The sequence below is a fragment of the Oryza sativa genome, chromosome 8 (genome assembly GCF_034140825.1).
Source record: "Oryza sativa Japonica Group chromosome 8, ASM3414082v1".
Lineage (NCBI taxonomy): Eukaryota > Viridiplantae > Streptophyta > Magnoliopsida > Poales > Poaceae > Oryza > Oryza sativa.
The window spans coordinates 16236802-16259773 of record NC_089042.1 but is presented as its reverse complement, the minus strand read 5'-3'; the positions used below and the strand labels follow the sequence as shown (position 1 = coordinate 16259773).

The window sequence follows — 22972 nt, the reverse complement described above, 5'->3', positions numbered from 1 at the left end:
ACCTAGGTGTTATAAATAGCAAGTCCATAAAATCATTCAATTCCTTTTATAATTAAGAATGGTGAAAGAAAATAAAAGGGTAAAACTGAACATTTTACATGGCTACTCTATACTCTTTTAGGTGTATATATTATTTTATTGCCAGGAGTATCCAGTGACAAATTACCATATTTTAAGATGTTTAGAAGCAATGCCTTATAATCATGATGTCTACCGCAAAGACCAGAATATTTGAATGTTCTATAGTAAATTTTGCCAAATTTTTTATACCAAAATTTGAATATTATACATATGCAAGTAAATTTTGGTATAAGCATAAGCCACACAATGAATATTATACATACCAAAATTTGAATATTATACATATGCAAGTAATATTATAAGCATAAGCCACACAATGAGACCCTATTATACATAAGCCAAAATTTAAATTTTAAACATAATTTCGAACTTATTTTAGGTTATTTTCGTCGTACTTTAGTTTACAACATATGCTTTTGACTGACTAAGGGTACACATATAAAAAATTTACTCACAAATCATCTTTTATTTGCTAATATAGGATAAGCATATGAATAAACAAAACAATGGAGTTGATAATTAATCGACCAGATGACTATTGCTTATTTGCTTTCTGCCATTCCTATATATTCCTCAAAAAATAACTACTGTATTGTACTACAGAAGATTTATACATATATAATTGAAGTACATGTAATCCTGCAGAAACAAATTTGACTCCTAGTAGTATAATAATTTTGGTACTTCACTTCCCCATGTAGCTTATTCTATGCTAATTCCTGGACTTCTGGAAGTCATTAATTTCTATGTATATTTCAGCGATCATGTCAGAATTGAAGTTGATCCATCAAGTGTGATGCAAGGCCATGTGTAAGCTCCCTAACAACCATACTCGAGCATATTCCATCGCACATTAATTTACATTTAAAAGAAGTAATTATGACTGACAATACACTACTACAATCAAGTGAAATCATACTCTAGCTCAGATGGCTCTTAGGTCAGGAACCTGTCTGGAATGGAGACTCTGTGCCCCAGCAGAAATTCTTGAGCTATTGAACCAAGAATGTAACCCACATTTCAGTCATTAATAAAGTCCCTCTTTACGTTTCAAAAAAAAAAAATCATGACGGCTCTTTTCAAGAACCTCGTGTGAAAATAAATTTTCAGTTTCTGGTTTCGTAGCGAAAAAAAACCTGAAAAAAAGAGTCACATTTGCGCAAGTGTGAGGAACCAATTTTGACGAGACCATTCACATGCATGTCACGTACACGTGCCGCTTGGCAAGACAAGCGAGCGTGCACATTTCCTTCTAATTCTCACAACCACACATATCTCAATTGGCTAGGAGAGCACCATTTTAAAGAGTTCTCCTCTCATAAAATAAGCAGATGATACTAATATCTTTATGCATGCCATCTCATGCGATGGGCTTTTGTAATTTTTCCATAGAATTTATCTTCAATGGGCTAATGCCCATCTATTAATTCCAGCATAACAGTACTAATCTTAGTAGCCCAATTCAAAGTTTCTTGATGTTGAACGTAACAAGCCGTTCTTGGACGGAAAAGGTAAGCAAAAATAACATCATGAACGCGAAATGACGCTTCTGGCCGCTGGCGCCACGACGGCGGAGCTGATAGCCAGCCGCTCGGTACGCGCACCGGTGCAAGCGGTGGCCAGAACGCTAAGGAAAGCCTGAAGTACGTCCACCCTCCCGACAGCGGGGAGCCAGTGTGGCGTCTCGTTCGACAGCAGTACGATGTAACCGGCAAGGCACCCGCCTCCGGCGAGCACGGAGAAGAGGAGCAGCGCCAGCGCTGTCACCATCCAGCATCGGTGGCGAAGAGGACACAAGGCAGCAACGAGGCGGCGTGCATGACAATAGCGCCAACCCCCTCCCTCCGGCCTCATGGTGTTGCCCATTGTAATTCTCGGGTTTGATATATGGGAAAAGTGTGCCAAAAAGTTACGATATTGCTAACGGGAGTGCTTTTGTCCAACCCTATGTCGTTGGCTCGTAGCAATTTCTCTTGCAAAACACGATTACATTCGTGCTTGTGATTTTAGACAATATCCATTCGTGCTACTCTGTCCCTCTAGTCTATGCTGGCAACTGTAATCCCAAAGCTCTGGCGGAAGCCAGCATCGGCTAAAAGGCTATGTACTGCTCTCTGGGCCCTGGACTTTATGGGCTTAGCGGGAGCGCAAAAAAAAAAATGCCTTGTCAGTGGCCAGCCTATTCACGAAAATCCATGCAGCCCAATTCAACGGTCCTTCAGAGTTTAGACTTGAGACCATAGCAACACCTTGATGTTGAACAAATCTTTTGGTCTAGCGTTCTTGGATGGAAAAAGGGAGGAAAAATTACATCATGAACGACCTTATAAATTAAAGTTTGACAGTTTCGTAGTCAGTCACAGAGCTTGCACACGACACGAGCCATGCATGGAAATTAATTAATCTAGCTCGTTGTCGACGTCAAAATTAACATATACGGCTACGAAGCAGCAAGTGTTCCTCGCACCATTCAAGATTTCCTTACATTTGAGTTGTGTCTGATTGCGAGAGAAAACGGATAGAAAAATACCTGTAGGCTGTAACCTATAATATATATAGCGCACCCTTGCATCAGTTAGTCAACTGCTTTAGTAGTTCTGTTACGTGGAAGGTTTGTTTTTTTTTTTTTTGAAAAAATCGCCGACATGTGTATGAAATAGCTACAAATGGTCAGCAGTCACCACGTAAAATTTCCAAGCTCTCATCACTCTAATCGTTTTTTAGGACGAGATCTAGTCTAAAAAATGGGAACCAAGATTACACAAGTACACAACAGCGGAACTTATGTATATGTATGTTTTCTTAAACACATATATTTGGGATAATACTAAGAAAATGGCATGTGATTAACACGACATTAATAGGTACAAATTAAAACACTTACAGCTTACGTGACTAGCTACTTCTTTGTAGTTTCCCATCACATCGATCGTAATTACGTTAGGGCAAATTCTAGTCATCTATATAAGCAACATAAACATACAAAGATAGCCAGAAATAATTGCTCAAAAGGCAATATAGATAGCCAAGCTTACAAAAAGCACAGGCCAGAACAACAAATTCGATCACTTGAAGCTTTCTCCACAAGATCCTTGCGAACAATGTCCAGTTCTAAGGGTATGATTCTTCCAAACTTGTGTGGATCGATGTTTTTGTGGTATTCACTAATATTATTCCACTCTAACAATTCGTGGATGTATAATTAATTACTGCAGGACTTAGTAGCTCTGTGCCTCCCCAAGGTGGTTCTGGAGCATCCAAAAGGCACGCGGACATTCATCATGAAGTGACAAACCTTCCAGGTATGAAAGAGAAAAATACCCTAAAAATAAAACATAATTACTTTACTACATGATTCTTTTTTAATTCTACCTTTGAACGTAAATAATTTCTGTTGGTGTTTCGCCAGATGAATTCCTTTTCCCGTGCTACTTAATTTGTTCCAAATTTGCTGCTTCTTTCTCCGAGTTAGTTGAATAATATAACGAGCACATTTGGTGTTTCAGGAAGAGGGCTGATATATACTCCCTCCATCCCAAAATATTTGACGCCGTTGACTTTTGTAAAAATGTTTGACCGTTCGTCTTATTAAAAAAATTTAAGTAATTATTAATTATTTTTCTATCATTTGATTTATTGTTAAATATACTTTTATGTATACTTATAGTTTTACACATTTCACAAAAGTTTTTGAATAAGACGAACGGTCAAATATATTTAAAACAGTCAACAGCGTCAAATATTTAGGGAAGGAGTGAGTAGTAATTAACTACTGGTCCCATCGTTTGGCTTATTTCCTAATAAGCCAAAACGGCTTATTAAGAAATAAAAATAGATTTGTAGATAAAACTTTTATAAATGTGTTCTTGGTGACTTAAAAGCCAATGTTGAAAAAGAAACTGCGTTGAAAATATCTCAAAATTAAGCTTAAAAATTTAAAATTTGGCTTTTTCTTTGGCTGATTAGACGCTCTTAAGTACGAAAACATAAAAATCCATGTGGGTAGATTTTTATTATAAGTACTTTTATAGTATATATTATGATATTGTTAGATACTATATTATATTCTATTAGACAAAGGTAGTGGTCATATGTTTTACACTAAAGTCCAAATAAAGATAACAATGTCGTATATTTTAAGATAGAGGTATTACAAGAAACTCATTTCTGGCAAGTAGATACATAATCTACTACACATTAATTGGCATACATATAATGGCGATGGTACACATATTGCCTAGCTTAGCTAGGTTGTTTAAATTTGTTGAAAATAATCTGTAGACCATCCAACTTGTGCACACATGTAGGATCGAAAGGTTTTCTGACACCTTCTCGGAACAACAACCAGCAGCCCTACAATGGTCAAGGTGCTGGCAGTCTCACATACGGGTTCAAAACTTTTGCCACAAAAGTAAGTCAACTGGGTGTCCTAATTCATACAAATAGCATGACAATTTCTCTGTTCGTTTTTGTTAAGGACTTGTTATGGTGCAAGCATCAGCATGTTAATTAGGCTTGAGAAACACACTCACATGTATATTTTTGTTTTCTCATCAGGCAAGGGCGGGCTGAGGGAGAACGCCCGATTCCTTCGTAGCTCCTTATCCAGGCTCGACTCGTGCAGCGCGTAGGGACGAGCGGATGTAGGCGTGCACGAGCGGGTGCAGGCAACGCATAGGGGTCGGTCCATCTGCTCACCCCCATCTTGTCTCTATCGTCGTCGCCCACCATCGCCCACCATCGTCTGCAACCTCGAGGTCCTCGACCCTCATCAACTTCTAAAGTAATGTACAGCAGATATTGTTCAATGTATCCCCGCTAAAAAAAAAGATATTGTTCAATGTAAATCCTCACAACGTTATTGTTTGTTTTTTGTCTCCAACAACCATGTTAACACAAAGTTTTGCGCTCTATATATGAAGTACTATCCTCGCATCCGAAGACAGATAGCTTGTACGGACATTCTGGTTCCTCACCTCCCCATATACAACCATACTCGGGCATATTTCTTTGCACATTTACATTTAAAAAGTTACTATGGTTGACAATGCACTACTTGTAAAAGAACTTATAAGGGCAATCAAAAAATATTTTCACAGGCGGGTGAATAAACCATCTATCAATTAGGGCATTTACTAGAAATTGATGATTCAATTAGGGCATCTACAAGAGTAAGTAATTTTCTTGACAGTTCTAACTGTTAAAAGTAAGTAATTTTCTTGGCGGTTTCTCGGCAGCCAAGGAAAGATATTCTTGTCAGTCTAGACCGGCAAGGTTACATTTTTGAGCGCTTTAGAAAGTTTGCAATCTTCTTGATTTGCTTGGTGGTCCGACCGCTAAGAAAACATTTCCTTACGGTTAGCAGCCAAGAAATCTGAATATTCCTAGCTTTCTAGGCTTGGCGGTCAGCCAACGGAATAATGCACCTTAGTTGTTTTCATGCTATACTTGGTTGTTTTTGAAAGCCAAGAAAGTTACTCATTCTTAAAATACTATTGCTCCTATTTTCTATGGCGGTTCCTTAAGATTTTTACAGGTACTTTCCTCAAGAGAACCATATATTAAAAAACACCCCATTTTAACAAAATTCGCCTATAGAAATCAAGATTTTTTAGCTGGTTCCGTACATTAAATCATTTTCTATGTAGCATTAAACCATGAATTTTCTTTTAAGCTATTTTAATATTGCCTCTAAACCCTAAACCCTCAAAAATTGTGGTCAAGAAGAGAAAAACCTTCCACGTAGTTAATCATATATCTATAACTTATAGTTAGAACCTAGCAAGTAAGGCTTAACATTCAAATATATGTGTTACATACCACATCATCAACCACTAAACCACTAGCAATTATTAGCTCCTAAAGATTAACAACAAGAATGCGATATCATCAGCCACGAGAAAACATGACAAATCATCATCCTCTACATCATTTTCACAATAATATTTTTAACATATATCCTTTTACAATTTTCATAATATTTAACATATATTTATCCATGTATCCCACGGCAAATCACAATGCATCAACTAGTTTTTATACCATTTCCTCCTGCTAACTGCAATTAAGAATTATTATCTCCTATAAAACATAATTATATCTCCTAGCAGTAAGCCATGCACATAGTGATAATATATAATGGGCGGCACGCACATTAGTAAGTGGACATAAGCTTGGCCTCCTTCTACGCATATATTTTACCTCACTATATTGCTCCATTGCTACCTAAGGATGAGTTTACCTTGATGATCAGCTTTGCACGCACTTGTCAAAAGCAAACATTCTTTGCTCCAAGCTGTTGTCGAAACGACAACCGCATACGTCGAAAGACGTGGTCACTCAACAGTGGTTGGAAAAAAAGTAAAATGTATTAATTTGAGAATTTTTCTTGAGATCCCTGTCACGCCCAGAAATTCCCAAATAGAATTCCCAGCAGAATGTGCATTAAAACCCCCATCCAGGACTGGCCGGGGTACACAAACAACAAAGTTGACATACAGATCCACGTCTTACAAACATCATAAAAGTCTTACATAAATGCAGCGGAAAATTACAAGATAACTGGAGCTAAGCCTTAACTTGGAGCGCAGTGGTAACACCACTCCACAGGCATCCTCGACGACACGGACGAACCCTACTCCTCGGAGAAGCCGCCATCTGACGCGTACTCAAACTCTGGGGTTTGGGGAAAATAGAGCAAGACTGAGTACAACCACCGTACTCAGCGAGTCATACCGGAATAGGGGGTATGATGCAGGGTTTTACCAAAGGATAGCTACAGAGGTCCTTTTGCATAAAGCGAGCATTTATAAATAATAGTCGAAAACAGTAAAACAGTTGTAATAATTAATCAATATTAACCATCCATTGTCCAACGCTACACCACGTTGCAACAGGACCAATCATCCACCTGAACTAATCAATTCCATTAGACTAGGCTAGGGTGAGACTAATCACGGTGAATCTGGTTGACCGCCCATAACCGCGGGCACAGCTATTCGAATAGTTTTACTCTGATCAGAGGTGTACAACTGTACCCACAAGACACAGCCCCACGACACGTTCCCGTGCGCCGACATGCCACCACGACATACCAGATAGAGGCTGTGATAGGACCCTTCGCATAACCCCCTCTAACCAAGCACACCACACCTCAGGTTTCACAACCCCCACTCCTCGCAAGGCAGCGGGCAGTCCCCTCTTGTGCCTAGGTGAATCCGGAAGCCGCATAGGCCGTCGTAGGGCCCATCCAAACTCCATCACGCCCACCCTTGCCTGGATGCGTCAGCTAGATGAAAGCTACACTACAAGCCCAACCGTTGCCCACGCTGGCTTGTGGCAAGTACGAGGAATTCTTCCAGGGTTTCCCGCGAACCGGTCCTTAAGTGCCATGGGCGCGACCATCAAAACCATGCACCCACAGCCCACCAGATGGTATATTTTAGTAGACTAACACCAGGACGGTGGCTTTAATCCAACACCAACACTAGAACCTGAAGTGTAAGCATTAATGTGGTTTCCCCTATTGTGTGCTAGTTGAACTAAGCAAGGCTAAGCAATCCCTAGTCCAATCTCTAGTCATGTTATATCCCAAGCTAATAAAGGAGCATGGTACAAAATAGTGTGGCTGTAACATTAGGTAAATATCCCATAGTAACATTATAAAACAATGCAGTATTTAAGGGAAAACGGTAGAGCATTTACAATATAGGATCAACATGTTCAAGTGACAAGCATGACTTGCCTTACTCTGCTGCTAGAGGAACCTCAGCGACTATTTCAAAGTACACCGGAGCGTCGGGAGAGCCGGAATCTAAGCGACATACAAAGCAAACAATACAAACAGGCTATCAGACTACTGAAACAGAGAACAAAACCATTTTTAATGGATTCTATGCATTTTTCTTGATTTACTGAGACTTGAATGGGCTCAAAAAGAGCTCGGATGAATTAGATATGAATTTTAGGAGATTCATTGTGTTTTTACTATAAACAGAAAAATCCTTAATTGATTTATTGCGCAATAATTAAAATCCCGGGGAGAGAGAGGGCGGCGCCGACATGCGGGCCCCACATGGCAGTGACACGGGTTGCGGTCCGCGGTGGACCAGGTCCACGGACCGGGGAAGGGGCGACGCACCACGTGGCGCTTACGTGGCACCGACACGGCGGCCACGTGGCAGCCACGTGGGCAGCCCAACGGACGGCCCCGATCTACCGCCCGGTAGATCGGATGGCGGAGGCGGCTCGCGGCCGGGTGGCCGTGGCGTGCGGCGGCGCGGCGCGACGCGTCGGCGACGCAAGGCAGCGAGCGGCCGACGGCGGAGAGCGGCGGCGACCGACGACAAACGGCGGTGCACGGCGAGCGACGGCGGCGCGGCCCCGAGCGGCAAGGCAGCGGCACTAAGAGGGAGAAGGGGAAAGACGATGGGGCGATGCTCACCGGGGTTCGGCCGGCACGAGGGGACGACGGCGAACGACGACGAGGAATGACCGGGGGACGACAGCGAACGGCGGACGGTCTCCGGAACCACCTAGCGAACAAGATGAGAGGGGTTAGAGGGAGAGAGGAAAATGGGAGAGGGCGAGGACGCCGGCCGAAGGCGGCAGCCATGGCGGCGCCCACCGGCGCACGGGCGAAGAGGGTTCCGGCGGCGGATTCCGACGGAGGAGAGATGGACGGGACGGCCCGCACGACGGCGAGCGCAACGGCGTCGACGGCGCGGCTCGGCACGACGGCTAGCGGCGGCTTGCGGCGACCGGAGCGGTGGCGGCGGCGGCGGAGAGGAGGGCGATGGCGCTAGCGCGGTGGAGGGCACGGGGGAACTCGGCGAAATGTAGAAAAAGAGAGAGGGGAGGGCGGTGATGCTTAAATAGGGGAGAGGGGGCTCGGACGTGGCCGGGAGTGGTCCGATTTAGCCGGCCGACATGGGGTGGTGGAGGTGGAGAGAGAGGGGGATTCGAAAATCGAATCCCAGCCGTCTCGAGCGCGGGCGCGAGCGGGAAAGAGAGGGAGTGGGCGCGGAAGACGCGGGCGCACGCGCGGGCATGGCCGACGTGGCGCGGGGAAAGCGGGCGCGGGCGGTTGCGAGGCGGCGGCTGTGGACGGCGGGTGGCCGGAGGTGGGAGACAGGCCGAAGGGAGGAGGCGGCCGGCTCAGCTGGGCCTTGGCCTTCGGCCGGCCCAGCGGGAAGGGGGAGGAGGAAGAGAATGGGCCGGCGGCCCATTCGAAAAAGAAAAAGGGGAAAAAGAAAAAGAAAAAGGAGGAAATGAATTTTCCTAGGATTAAATATTGCTTGTGCTCATTTTTAATTGGTTAAAATTATTTCTAGAGCTCTGAAAATTCTACTAAAAATCTTGTTAGCATATTTCAACACGTAGAACTCAAGAAAAATTCCACATGTCAATTCCGATTATTATTTGCATTAATTTATTAGGGTTTCTCTCTTGCCTTTACACCGCTATTTTCTCTAGGTGATTTATAAATTCAATTTAGGCTTGGGAAAAGAACTTCAGGGTGTGACAATCCCCCCATTACATGCCCCATGAGACTATTTATAGCACTCATTACATATTCTTACTACTATGGTTTTGGTTATAAAGGGAGAATTTACATGGTTGCCCATAGAAAGGGACATTTACATGGGTACATAGTGTAATTGAGGTTCATGAGTCCCTGATGGGCCGTCGGGCGATCATCGGCCCAATAGCCCCTAGGCTTGATGGGCCGGAAAGGCTTCTTTGGTCCTCGCGGGGGCGAACTTGCTATGGCGAAGTCATCTCCCTTCGGCATATACTCTTCGCCCTGCATCCTTCGCCCAAGAGGCCTCTGGCTTGGCAAAGTACCCGAGCGATCCCTCGCCTCTCGCCGTCCTTGTTCCATAGTCTTCGCCATGGGGGGACTTCGCCCTGACTAACCTTGACGTCTCGGGCTTGAATCCCCACTCTTCGCATGGTTTCGGCAGGTTTGGTTGAATGGCCTCATGCCATACCGCCAACACAAGCCATTTTATGTCAACATGATGGCAAAGGGGTAGAGGGTAAATGAGCAATAGTAGAAAAAGTGGTAGTCGAGAGTAGCTTGCAATTTAGTCATGCTGAGTAGATTGGAAAAAATAAAGAAATATTTTTTTTCCTTCAGTAATGCGGGTGCTTTTCCAGTGTCAATGCACATTTTGCCGCTAGAATTTACCATTTCTTTGATAAGGAAAAATTCTCTTGATGTGCTATTATTTCTGCACGTGTACCAAGATTACATATATTGACATACTATAATTATTTTTAACAACCAGCCCACTCCCTTTTAAATGACGTTTCCGACATGATCGACTGAACTAAGGAACGTGTGAATTGACACTTTTACCCTCCCGTTGCTGCGTTCGTCCACGGATCACGCCCGCACCGGCCGGCGGGCAGTACTACAGTACCCATTTTCCCGTGCCGGTAAAACGTTTTTCGCATGCGGGTGGGTGGCCCGCACGCCCTAGTGCGTCTGGGAAAATCACGGTTTTCGCGTGCGGGTGGCGCACCCGCATGCGAATATCCGATTTTCGCTTGCGGGTGCTTATATCGCTCGAACGGAAAAAAAAACCGAAAAAAAATAAATTTTCAAAAAAAAATTGAAAACCCTAGCTTGGCTCGGCGCGGTGGCGGCGCCGCTCCCGGCCGCCGCCTCATCGGCGGCGGCGGCGGCGCCCACCTCCTGCCGGCCTCCGCGCCCACCTCGTTGTCGTCGGTTCCCGTCGGCACCACCTCCCGTCTGCGCCGCCTCCCACCGGCCTCCCGTCTGTACCGCCGCCGACGCCCCTCCCCTCCGCTGGATCTAGGGAGGGAAGGAAGGGGAAGGGAGGGGAGCCGGATCCCGCGCCGGATCCGTGGCAGGGGGAGGGCGGCCGACTGCTGGATCCCTGCGGTGACGGCCGACGCCCACCAGATCCCACGCCTCCACCGCCGCGCCGCGCCTCCACCACCACGCTGCCGTCGCCGTGGGGTGCAGCCGAGAGGCAGTGAGTGAGGAGAGGAGAGGAGACAGGAGAATCGTGAGAAAGGAGAGGAGAGGAGAAATTTTTGGGAGTTGAATCGGCTAAGCGAATTGACCGGATAAGAAGAGAGAGTGGGGACTGAGGCGCGTGGAAAAAGAAGAAATTTTAAAGTGGGTATGAGGAAAATACTATTTTCGCGTGCGGCTCTCTTAATAGGTCCGCACGGAAAAATTGTCTTATTTAGGCCCTCTTTGTTTAGGCTTATAAGCCAACTTATAAGTCGAAAAGTCTAAGCCAAAACAAACAAGCAGCTTTTTTATTTGGCTTTTTTGAAGCCATAAGCCACTCTAACACTATTAAGCCAAAAGCTAGGTTGGAGAAGCTTTTTTGGCTTATATGAGATAGATGTATGACTCCACCACTAAACTTAGGACATTAAATCCACTGGCTTATAAATCATATAAGCCAATAAGCTGACTTAAAAGTCTAGGCCAATAAGCCTAAGCCTAAACAAAGAGGGCTTTAGAGCCGCAAGGAAAAATCGGCTTATTTTCAAATGGACTGCACGGGAAAATCGATTTTCCCGTGCGGGCCACAACGCGGCACCGGTCCCTCTATTTTTCCGTCGGTTCCACTTACGAACCGCATGGAAACAAAAGGGGCAACGTCCAACAAAATCAATCCATTATTAGTGGGGGGAGGCGGCCGTGGAGCAGACATGCGGTGGCTGCGGGTGGTGGCTACGCAGACTGCCAGTGAGTAGTGGCGGCAGCGCTGCGGCTATGCAGAAGGGTGGGGAGAGCGGCCATGGAGCAAGGTGGGATGAGCGGCTGTGGGAAGCAGGCAGCAGAGGCTACAGATGGCTTTCTCTACCAATAGGTGCGTTGACGTCTTGTCTATCGTGCGTGTGAGCCTCAGCAGAAATGTGGCAAATTGAATCTTTGCGGCATGTGAATTTTCAATCTTGGTCTGAGATGGTGTTGTTCCTGGAGAGAATAATTGGTGGATCAGTACAAAATTATCCTCAGGTTGATTATTGGTATGCAAATGTTGACCCTCTCAGGGATAGACTCGGGCTGGTCTCAATTATCTACCGATCGAGATTGTGTGATCTTCGCTGAATAATCAGTAAATGAATCTTGATCTCAATGTTTGTTCAGCATGCAGCACTACACAGCTTTGCTGCTACTCCGAAAATTTTAGGTGAGGCTGAAAAAGATGGCAACTGTGTATGTGCATTTTTTTTTTACTGAATTGCATTACAGGCTAGTTATGTTTACCATTGTTTCACAATGGACCAGGTCATGGTTAGTCTTTTCAATTTAGGCCATATATCTTTGCAATTATTTGCAACATGGATCAGGCTGAGAGAGTTGGGCTGGGATGCTACGATGGCTTTTCTGGTCCAGCCATGTAACTTACATCCACGATAAGCTCGAGCGAGCCTCGATCATCACACAAACCAGAAAGGGGATCGGCGGCGCTGGTGAAGTTAGGAGAGGAGGCGGTGGTCAGGAGCCTAGGACAGTACAGTTTAGAGAAAGATAACGAGAAAGGGGATTGGCGGCGCTGGTAAAGTTAGGAGAGGAGGCGGTGGCCAGGAGCACAGGACAGTACAGCTTAGAGAAAGATTAGAGCCACATACATTTGGGAGGAGTTAATGCATTGATTCATACTTGCTTTCTCGGTTATTTCCCCAGCCTCCACCTCCAGCGGCTGTTGGCGCCGTTGCCAGATCGGGACAGGTAACGGGATTAGGATTTTCATTTGGGCAGAAGCAACGGATGCTATGATTTAACAGGATGTTATGCAAGCTGTAGATCGATGGTGGAGGCGCACGAAGTAGAAGACATTGCCACTTAATTCGCAGCGTGGCCTTCGGTTCATGATGCAGCTCACACTAGCATTACAAGAAGATCAACGCCATTACCAGTATGCCTGGCATTACCTGCCGGCTGCCGCCGTGCTTCGGAGTGGATGGTTCGCCGCGCCCGGCAGCGCGTTGGTGAGGGTGTGAGGCTGGATAATGGATTGGCTGATAGGGACTGGTACTTACCGTCCACCATTCACGCTGTCGGCACCATCTCCTCCGGCGTTGTCGACGTCGGCCTTGAGCCCACCCTACGAGAGCCGCTTCATCTCTCTGCTTAGAGAACGCGATGTTGGAGCCGCGCTGGTAGTGAAAAACATAGATTGCTATACCCTTGTCCAAGCTGCAAACAAGTGCAATCTTATACGGTGTTAAGTGAAAAGTTAGGTATAGACATGGTTCACTATGCAACTTGGGTAATAAAAACTAGACCATAGTGCAATTTACTTTTTTTTTTGTCTTGGATTTCTGCCCATTTATACATTTGCTAGTCCACATGAATATTGAATCTTGCTCTAAGTGAATCTTGAATCTTGGTATGATGAATGTTGAACATTTGGTTAAATTATTGGAGAAGATCCATATAACTAGATGACCTCTTCTTAGGGGCATTCACATAAAAAAAACGTACTCTTCCCCTAAGAAAAACATTTACATTGAAAATTTCTGATTTTCATCGAAAAGTTTGATCAGTGCTTGCTTTCATCTGAAAATTTGATCATTGCAGAGGTGCAAAGTTTCAGTCCTAATTCTTAGGTGGTGTTCTTTACTGCTGAAAATGAAGATAAAGATTAGATTTATGATTGATTGAGTTTTAATTATTACAAACTTGAAAAATAGGTTAATATGATTTTTTAGAGCAACTTTCATTTAGAAAGTTTTCGCACGAAACATACCGTTTAGCAGTTTGAAAAGCGTGCCACAAAAATCTTAATCTTCATCCAGCTCTTGTTGGAGAAAAGAACGGGAGCTTACTCTTGCTACAGATCCAAAATACAGAGGTCCTCATGATACAGCCATATGAGAAGCTGATAATTACTGGTTGTTTATAACTGAAAATGCATGGGACTCACACATATGGTCTCCAAGCTTCAGTTGATGTATATCTTCCTTTACCCTTTTATAATTTGATTTCAGACACCTTTTAATTGGGAGTATGAAGTCTAAATATTGAATTTGCTCTGAATAGGTGGAGGCAGTCTACATGGAGTTCTCTAGCTGAAGTGAATGGTTTCTACTGGATAATGCTACATTGCCACCAAGAAGAGGACAGTAGTGGTTAAGCTGTGCTGATTTCCATTTTACAGTTCAAAATCTGTAAAGACATGACTAGCCCAAATATTAGAGGTTGCTTTGGACTAGAGATTTTAATCTTTAAAGAGATTTTAACTCATTAGGAGTGTATTTATAAGTGATTTTATCTTTTTTTTAAAAAAAATGAACGGAGTATAATATATAAGTGTTTTTTGGATTATATCAACAGGATGGATTCCAATCATTCATCAAAATATTACAAATGGAACATCAAACATTAAAATATGGATTAATAGCTAGGAATCATAGTCCTCATTCTAGAAACCCTAGTATCAATCGACATACATGAGGAGCACAAATGGTGACGGTAAAAGGACATTACGGTGAAAAGAACATCAGGAACGCTGCAAATTGCTAGACACACTTGTGACAACCAAAAACAGAAAAACACACTGCAAGCATCGATACAGACACATTATTTATTCAAATATTAACTTAACCGCTACTTTATTGAATTCACCGTTCTGATCTGCTGATGGCATCATTCGTGATCTGGCAATTGCTCAACCTTAGATCTGTACAAAGAACATAGCAAAATCATGGAAATGTAAAATGCTGGATAATTTTTGCATTAATAAATAAATATATATAATCGTGCATTTATATTTTAATATATATAGGCATTGGCAATTTGGCATGGTGACATTAACTAGAGTTACTAAGTTCATTTTAACTAACTTTCTTGCATATCTAATGGGGAGTACTTACCACTGCCTCGGGAGTGTGGAATACATGAATATCAAGCTCTCTTATGTCATCGGTGGCAGTGCTACTCTGGGAATTCGTAAACTTGATAGTTCCATGCGCACTAGCAAATGTTCCAGTCCCACCCGTAATGGACCACTGACCATTGGGTTTGACACCCAAGAGCCCAAACACCTCAATTGTGGACCCTGCAAAACTATTCCATACAAAAAGACATTAAGTTTTATGTATCGCAAGTACTCTTAATGTAATGATTCTAATGTCATCAATCTTGTGTACAACTTTAATATCTTTTGGATATGTAATTTTGTAACTATAGAAGAAATAAATACTATCAATTATTTGGTGGAAACTAAACACTACCCGCCAATTGACGAAATATACAATCATGTGTGTAGATCTTGTTTTTACCTGCCATCGCTGAACACCATGGTGTGAGCCATGTACCAGCTGGTGGTGGTTTGACCAGCTTGGAGATGAAAGCCTTGTAGACGTCCAACAACATTTTCGTTTGCACTGGTTCCTGTGGTGAGAAGCCAATCATGAACATACATCTGGCCAAACCCTATAGGTTCTGTTGAGTTTATCACCCCATATTCGTTCCGGTTTGGAACACCTGGCAAAGCAGGGAACTGGTGCAAGTACATGTGAAGGCTAGTCTCATTCTCCTGGGAACACTTGCATGGACATGGATAGATGTCTCCAAGGATGTTGGCCTTGACCAGGACTGCTGGCAGGCATAGGAAGAGAAAAATCAAGGAATGAGAGGGAGTAGCCATGTAGTCTACTATTGTTGGCTACAGTTGCAAGAGCAAAAACAGAGAGGTGTTGAGAGATTGTTTTGATTGTGTACTGTGTGACCAATGAGGTTGGAGAGGTGTGGTATTTATAGAACATCGTATGGTGTTCTCAGCCTGTGCTTAGTGAAATATTTGATGGAGTGGGATAGTTAAGAAATTGAGAGAAGTATCGATGTAAAGACATATTATTTATTTCCTCCTGGCATGCCTTATGATCCATATGGTACTTATTTATTTTCCCTTGGCATGCCTTGTGATCCATCGTACTAATAAAAAAAAAACATGTATTCAACACCATCGCCAGTTCAAAAAATATGTTCTTTTAAATGGTTTTTCTCAATAACGACCTTTGTACAATGGATGCATGAAGGAATGTGAGCTGTGGTTGGTTTTCCATGAACAAAAAGAACAAAAATATCTCAAAATATGGAAAATGAACCATCATTAGTCATTAGGCCTAATGATGGTCAAATGTCATGAGATCGTCTGTGCATGTGTGTTTGGTCAGGTAGGGGGATGTGAGCTGTCGTTTTTTTTTTCCTATTTTTTTGAACATTTCTATTTTTACAAATAAATTGTCACAAAACTTATTTCCAAATCCGAGGCTAGCTATTTTGATTTGGTGGTGCTGCGATATACATACATGCATTATCCAACAAATGTGGCGTTGTGTTGAGTATGGGTTGTCTAGAAGGATATGCAATGTTGATCTGTGAATGTGATGATAGGGCCACAACTTATCGTTATGTTGGTTTTTTTTTTCATTTTTGGAAGCACTATTTTTTTACCTAGATCTCAATGCTTAAGAGTTAGTTACGATCATTTCCTTGGATTCTGTAACAGTAAAATTCAATTTGGAATAGGACAAACTGCTGTTAAGTGCAGCTTGACGAGAGCATTATCCTCTCCCTTCCAAATTATAGATCACTTTAGCTTCGCCTAAGTTAAACATGTCTAATTATAATCCCAGTTTTTAGAATAATATATTAACATCTAAAATATCAAAAAAATACCTAAAATGATAAATTTCTTGGTAGATTTAATGAAATTAATTTGATGTTGTAGGTGTTGAAGTATTTTCTGTAAACTTTTGGTTAAAGTTAGAGAAATTTTACTTAGGACAAAGCTAAATCTAAAGTGACCTATAATTCTGAAAGGAGGGATTACACATCAAGAACTAATTGCCCCTAATTGATATGTTGCGATGAGTTTATAACCAAAAAGTCAGTACGATCACCAAAATGTAAATCTTGCCAGGAGGAGGTATTTTATCATCTTATTTGGTACAGGAGAAACATGGTTGTATGGATCCATTGTTTGATATTGGTGCTTCCCACAAATCAGACCTATTTATTCAAGGTTTAATTGGACCCATGCCATTATAAATTTTTCAGTTTGAAAATATGCCATTACTATTCATCCATTTTGTTACTAGGCCATCCCTTATCCCTTCGTAGCATTTTCTAACTCTTTAGGAACCTCGGTCTCAAAAAAAAAAAACATTTTAAGACCAAATTACCTCTTCTCCCTTCATCCCCTTCTTCCTCCTCCTCTCTACTGTCCTCTAGCTGCAGCCGACGAGCTCGCACGACTGCACCGATGCGCTAGGATTGCAATGGTGAGCCTGGTTTCCCAGTACACCACCACGAGCAGCCGTGTAAGTGCACTCCATTCTAGAAATTTAACTGGATCTCATGAGAATTCATATATTCTGCATTCCGATTTATGTGGATCTCGTGAAAAAAATAATATGTGGTCTGATCTCTCCATTAAGTGCAGAGGCGAGGAGCTTGAGTGCCACATCTAGGAGCACGGCCAAGCATAGGCGGAGATGAGGTCGGACAACAGGGGCACATCAGGCTTGAGGTGCAACTCCCTGAGGTCGCCAAGGAGGTGCTCGAGGAGCGTGGCATCGGGCGGGTCCCGCGTGTTGAGCCGCGACACAAGTTGAGTATCTGTGGTGATGGCGGTCGAAGAACACCTATGGAAGGGTAGCAGTAGCAAGTGAGGTATCCGGCGCTGCTTGTTGATCCGGCGGGTTCGGCGATAGACATACTCTCATCAACAAGGTGGACCTAGGGGACGGGCTCAGCGATAACTATGCGCATCACGTGCGGATGTAAGGTTTTGATCCCATGGAATGGTGCCATACAAGTCACTCGCAGTTGATGCCATCTGTCACCGGTGTCATCTGCATCTGGTTGTCGCCGATGCCACTGTTGCCGATGTATTGGACGTCATGGTTGATAGGCACGACATCGAGGGCATCGAAATTGCTGGCAGGACATGTTGCTGCAGCTGCTGAAGGTTGAGTCCGCCATCATTGTCCATACTCGCGGAAGCCATTGCCGCATTGATGGACTCGAGCAGGGCATGTGCCTCGTCTGCCGTGATTCTGTTGAGCATGGGATCCCATGGCTCTAATGCGTCGTGTTGGCTTACCCTAGCAAGCTTGGTTTCAGTCCGATGGATGCGCAGGCAGGGTGGTGGTGGTGAACGGGCGACATTCATGTTCGGGGATGAGATGAACACTAAGGGAAGGGGATGGAGGAAGAAAGGGAAATTCGGTCAAAATTTTGTAATAAATGCAGTGAAGGGATATGTAGTAGCATATCTCGAATTTCGGTATAGTTGTAATAGTATCTTTCAAAACTATAAAATTTATAATGGCATAGATCCGATTAACCCTATATTCAATGAGCAATGAGCAGTACTCGTTATATACTAGATCTGATCTTCTAACACAACCATAATATCATAATGTAGATTTGTTTTGGAAATAATACCATACGGGTTGGGACATGGAAGAAATCATAAAATTCCTTATGATATGGAGCAGTTCGAATATGGTATCCGTCGTACACCAACAGAGTGATTTGGAGAGGAGCGGAGGCTCGTCAGAGGGGCTTTTGGCACCTCTTCACCCATTGCATTGTATGGTGCAGTATCCAAATAATCCCCCCTCCCCTCACCCAAAAATAAAAAAGAAAACCAATTGCTCTGCGACAGTACGACATGGACAATATCGAACTGCTCCACTTCAACATGGTGCTATTTTTGTCATTTCTTCCAACCGGTATCTATTTTTGCAATTTTTCTATTAAATAATATAATTTTAAAAAATTCATGACGTAAGGTTAGCTCATAACTGATAACTTTTGTCTATCTATACCCCTTAGTTTCATCAACTCTCACCATCTATTATTGTTTTATGTGTCGAGCCCTTTGAGTAAGAGACTGTCTATTTATGTGGTGGTGGAATAAAAGAACTAAATTTAGGTCTAAAAAAGTTCGTTGTGTAGGAAACATAAATGATTTATTATAATGTTCTTTTACATCGCATCTGATTTAGATATTGTAAACAAATAAATTCAGGCCACCTGTTTTTGAACAGGATTTAAGATGTTTGTGTTGTTTTTAGGTGATTTCGGGAGTCGTCGAGGCAGGGATTTATCTCTCATGATAGCAGTTTTAAAGGGATCAAAATGGAGTAAGGCCGAGTTTAGTTATAAAATTTTTCTTCAAACTTTCAACTTTTTCCTCACATCAAAATTTTTCTATACACAAACTTCCAACATTTCCATCACATCGTTTCAATTTCAATCAAACTTCTAATTTTGGTGTGAAAACACACCCTAAGGCAGCTGATTGCTGATTGTTGCAGAAGTACGGTGGATGAGATTGATGTGGTGAGGTCACTGCCAATTGTGCTATTCAGATGTGAGGGGCACATGCGGCTGCCGGTGTGGAATAAAACAGGGGTGGAGTCATACAGAAAATGTATCTGAGGGTGTCAGTGGTTATGGATATAACTATGTCAAAATGTGACTTTGGGAGGTCAAGATTTACAGTGGCAAATGGCATAAACATCTATTGCTTGTTCTCTTAACCAATAAGCTTTTCTTAAACGTAAGTGTGCAAAGGAATATGCATGCTCAGGTGTGGCTGTTTTGCACATGGCCATGAAGCACAAATGACGGGTCAACTTGTAACATGATCACCGAAAAATATAAATATAGTCTCATGATATCCGGGAGGCCACAGGAATAAGATCAAGCTAGTTGGGGATCGGATAAGCACCAATATGTATTATACGACTAGTCATGCTAGGTTAATCAGAATGTATTAATTATTATTGGGTAATTTGTAGGACCCACATGAGTCAATGACATGTGGGTCAGGATGGCATATCTCAAATTTTACAAAATTATAATGGCATGGTTCCATTTTTCCCTTAATTATACTAAAATGTTAACAGAGCCGATGTGCCCCTGTTGAAGTAGAGCTATATCTGAGCTGAGTTCTAAGACTAATAATTGATCGACAAGGCTAATGCTTTGCGCCGTCCCGGTTCAGAAAAAAATAATTATTGCAATGTACTGTAGAAGATTTATGCATATAATGAAAGTATATGGAATCCTGCAGAAATAAATATTGGTACTTCACTTCCCAATCTGTATTCTATGCAATTTTCCTGGACTCCTGGAAGTCATTGCTTTCTATATATTTTTCAGTGATCACGCATCTTAGAAGTTGACCCATCAAATGTGCTACATGGCTATGTATGTGTACTACTGTCAATGCACTTAAAATAATTTATACAGCCAAACTTGCATATTCCTTTGCACATTTACATATAAAAAAGTTATTATGACAGCCAATACACTTCAAATAATTTATACAGGCCATCAAAAAGTACTTTCACAGGAGGGTGAGCGAACAGCCTGTTGCTTAGGGAATAAATCCCCAAAAGAATTTCATATTTTAGGCCCTGTTTAGTTCCAAAGTTTTTTTCCAAACTTCCAACTATCCATCACATCAAACCTTTCATACACACACAACTTTTCTATCACATCGTACCAATTTCAACCAAACTTCCAAACTTCAAACTTCCAAACTTCAGTGTGACTAAACACAGCCTTAGTAGTCATATGTGCACGGTTTTAGCCATGAAATATGCATCCGTGCAAATATGTGGGATTCAAACTTGGACCTCTCAATTCACATGTAGCCTCCCAAACATCTCACCTATGAACCACTTCATTGCTAATTGCTATGGAATTGATGCTAATGTTTTGACTTTACCACTCTAAAACTTGTAACACATATATTTAACACTCTAAATGACATCAAATGGTAATGCCATCAACTGCAAAGTTGCATGCCTCGTCAAGCTTTATACTTTCTTTATATATCATGTCCTCATCTGCATTTTAAAAACTCAAAAGTTCATTTTTAAAACTAGATCTGAGAACTTGTAATGAATATTTGAGCCCCTAAATGACCTTGAAAGAATAAACATTAACTACAAAGTGGTAGATATATATCATCAAGACATACAGTTTTCATATAAATTTTGTCATCATCCAAGTTCAGATTTAAAAATTATGGATCAAAGTCTTCAAGGCTCCAGCCAGGGTTCCTACGTAGCCACTTCACCACGGATCGAATCGGGTAGTTTTGGCTGTTGTGATAGAGATTTGGTCAGAATCCAAGAAGTTGGAGTGGCTTGCCTTGGGAAAATGGCCTGGAGCTAAAACCTTGTTATTAATAGGTGTTTGCAAAAATACAAACTACGGAGGACAGGATTTCTAGTTAACATCCTACAATGGCAAGGCCCATTCTTCCAAACAAAAGACTTTCTACATAGCAAAAGGATTCTTGTGGCACATCTAGAACATAGCCTACCACAACAACAGTTCTGGCCTTCGACCACACATCTCCAAAGTCCCTTGGGGGAATTTAATTATTTGCCACTTTTAGGTTTGCCAATTATCCAAATGCCCCTCTTAGGTTTGCACTTAATAATTTGCCACTGGCGAGAGGTAATTTCTTAACTATTTGCCATTTTTTCCCACGTGGCGAGCCACCGTGCCGTGCCAGCGTGGAAAGCAACGTGGACCCCACTCGTCAGCCCCTCTCCTCTCCTTCTTCTTTACCTCCGGTCATCGCCTACCTCCCGCCGGCCCCACACGACGAAGACGGAGAGCGGGCGGGAGGAGTTCAGGCAACGGGCGCGCAACATTCTCCCTAGCGACCAGGAGATGGAGAGTGCGGCGGCGAGGAAGCCCGCGAGGCCAAAGAGGAGGCAGGCGGTGGAGAAGGCCAGGGTGGAGAGGAGGCCGCAAAACATGGCGCGACGGAAGGTGGTCGCCGAGGAGAAGACCTTCAGCGAGCTTGGCATGGCTTCAGCGAACTCGCCGGCCGCCGCCGCGTGGGTCGGTGAGGCGCACTGGATCGGAGCCGGGGGAGACAAGGAGGGGGAGTGGTGGTGGTAGACGCTAGGTGTCGATGGCGCGAGGCGAGTGGGGCCGGCAGGGGGTGGGCGAGCGCGGGCCGGCGGCCGACGACGGCGTGGGGCAAGCGCGGGGCCAGCGGGAGATGGACGGACGAAGGAGACGAGAGGGGCTGATAGGTGGTGTCCACATTGTGTTCCATGCTGGCACGGCACGGTGGCACGCCACATATGCAAAAGTGGTAAATACTTAAGAAATTACCTCTCTCCAGTGGCAAATTATTATGCGCAAACCTAAAAGGGGCATTTGGATAATTGGCAAACCTAAAAGTGGCAAATAGTTAAATTCCCAAGTCCCTTGGGCAACGGTAGCATCAACCTCTCCTTATTCAACAATAGTATCTTTAGTCTCCTTGAACTCCGCCATTTTGTCAACAGCGTAGATGGCGAGCTAAGAGTGAAGGTGTTCCTTTGCCATGTCGTGGCCCTGATGGGGCGAATATAATCTGCAAAAGGTTCTGAGCTCAGTTCGGACGTCGTTCATACTCTCCAATACGCCATCCTCCGGGATACGCGGGAGCTTGCTGGCATGGCCGCACCCGCTTGCCCATAGGCGAAAACATCGACGGTAGCCTTCAAGCGCACCCACCACCGATGATGCCAACGGCCCCACGTACTACCATGCTCCATTCAGAATACGCCACGGTAGGGGCGCTTTCGGCAGGAAGGGCTGTAGGGTATTCCCAAGGTCGCTCGAGGCAAAGTTGTAGTACATTACTTGCCTGCACAGTGAATTCCCATGCCTAAAGTTGTATAGCTTGAGCATGGGCTGCCTCTTCCTGAGCGCACAAGCAGCCTCCTCCTTCAGCCGTGCTACTTCGCCCTAGCTAGTACGAAGCTCGTCGTGAACAACTTTGATCTACCCTTCACGTACATCGTAATACTTGCGAAACATTACTTTGTCCGCCGAAATCTCTTTCAGCTA

At 43.4% G+C, this 22972-nt stretch overlaps 1 long non-coding RNA gene across 1 annotated transcript; it reads left to right on the top strand.

Annotated features, from left to right (window-relative positions):
* Window positions 1-3073: 3073 nt before the first annotated feature.
* Window positions 3074-5027, top strand: LOC136351630 (uncharacterized). The gene is made up of 4 exons (XR_010734778.1): window positions 3074-3198; window positions 3297-3383; window positions 4389-4492; window positions 4639-5027. It is a non-coding gene; the product is annotated as an uncharacterized lncRNA (long non-coding RNA).
* The last annotated feature ends 17945 nt before the right edge of the window (window positions 5028-22972 follow it).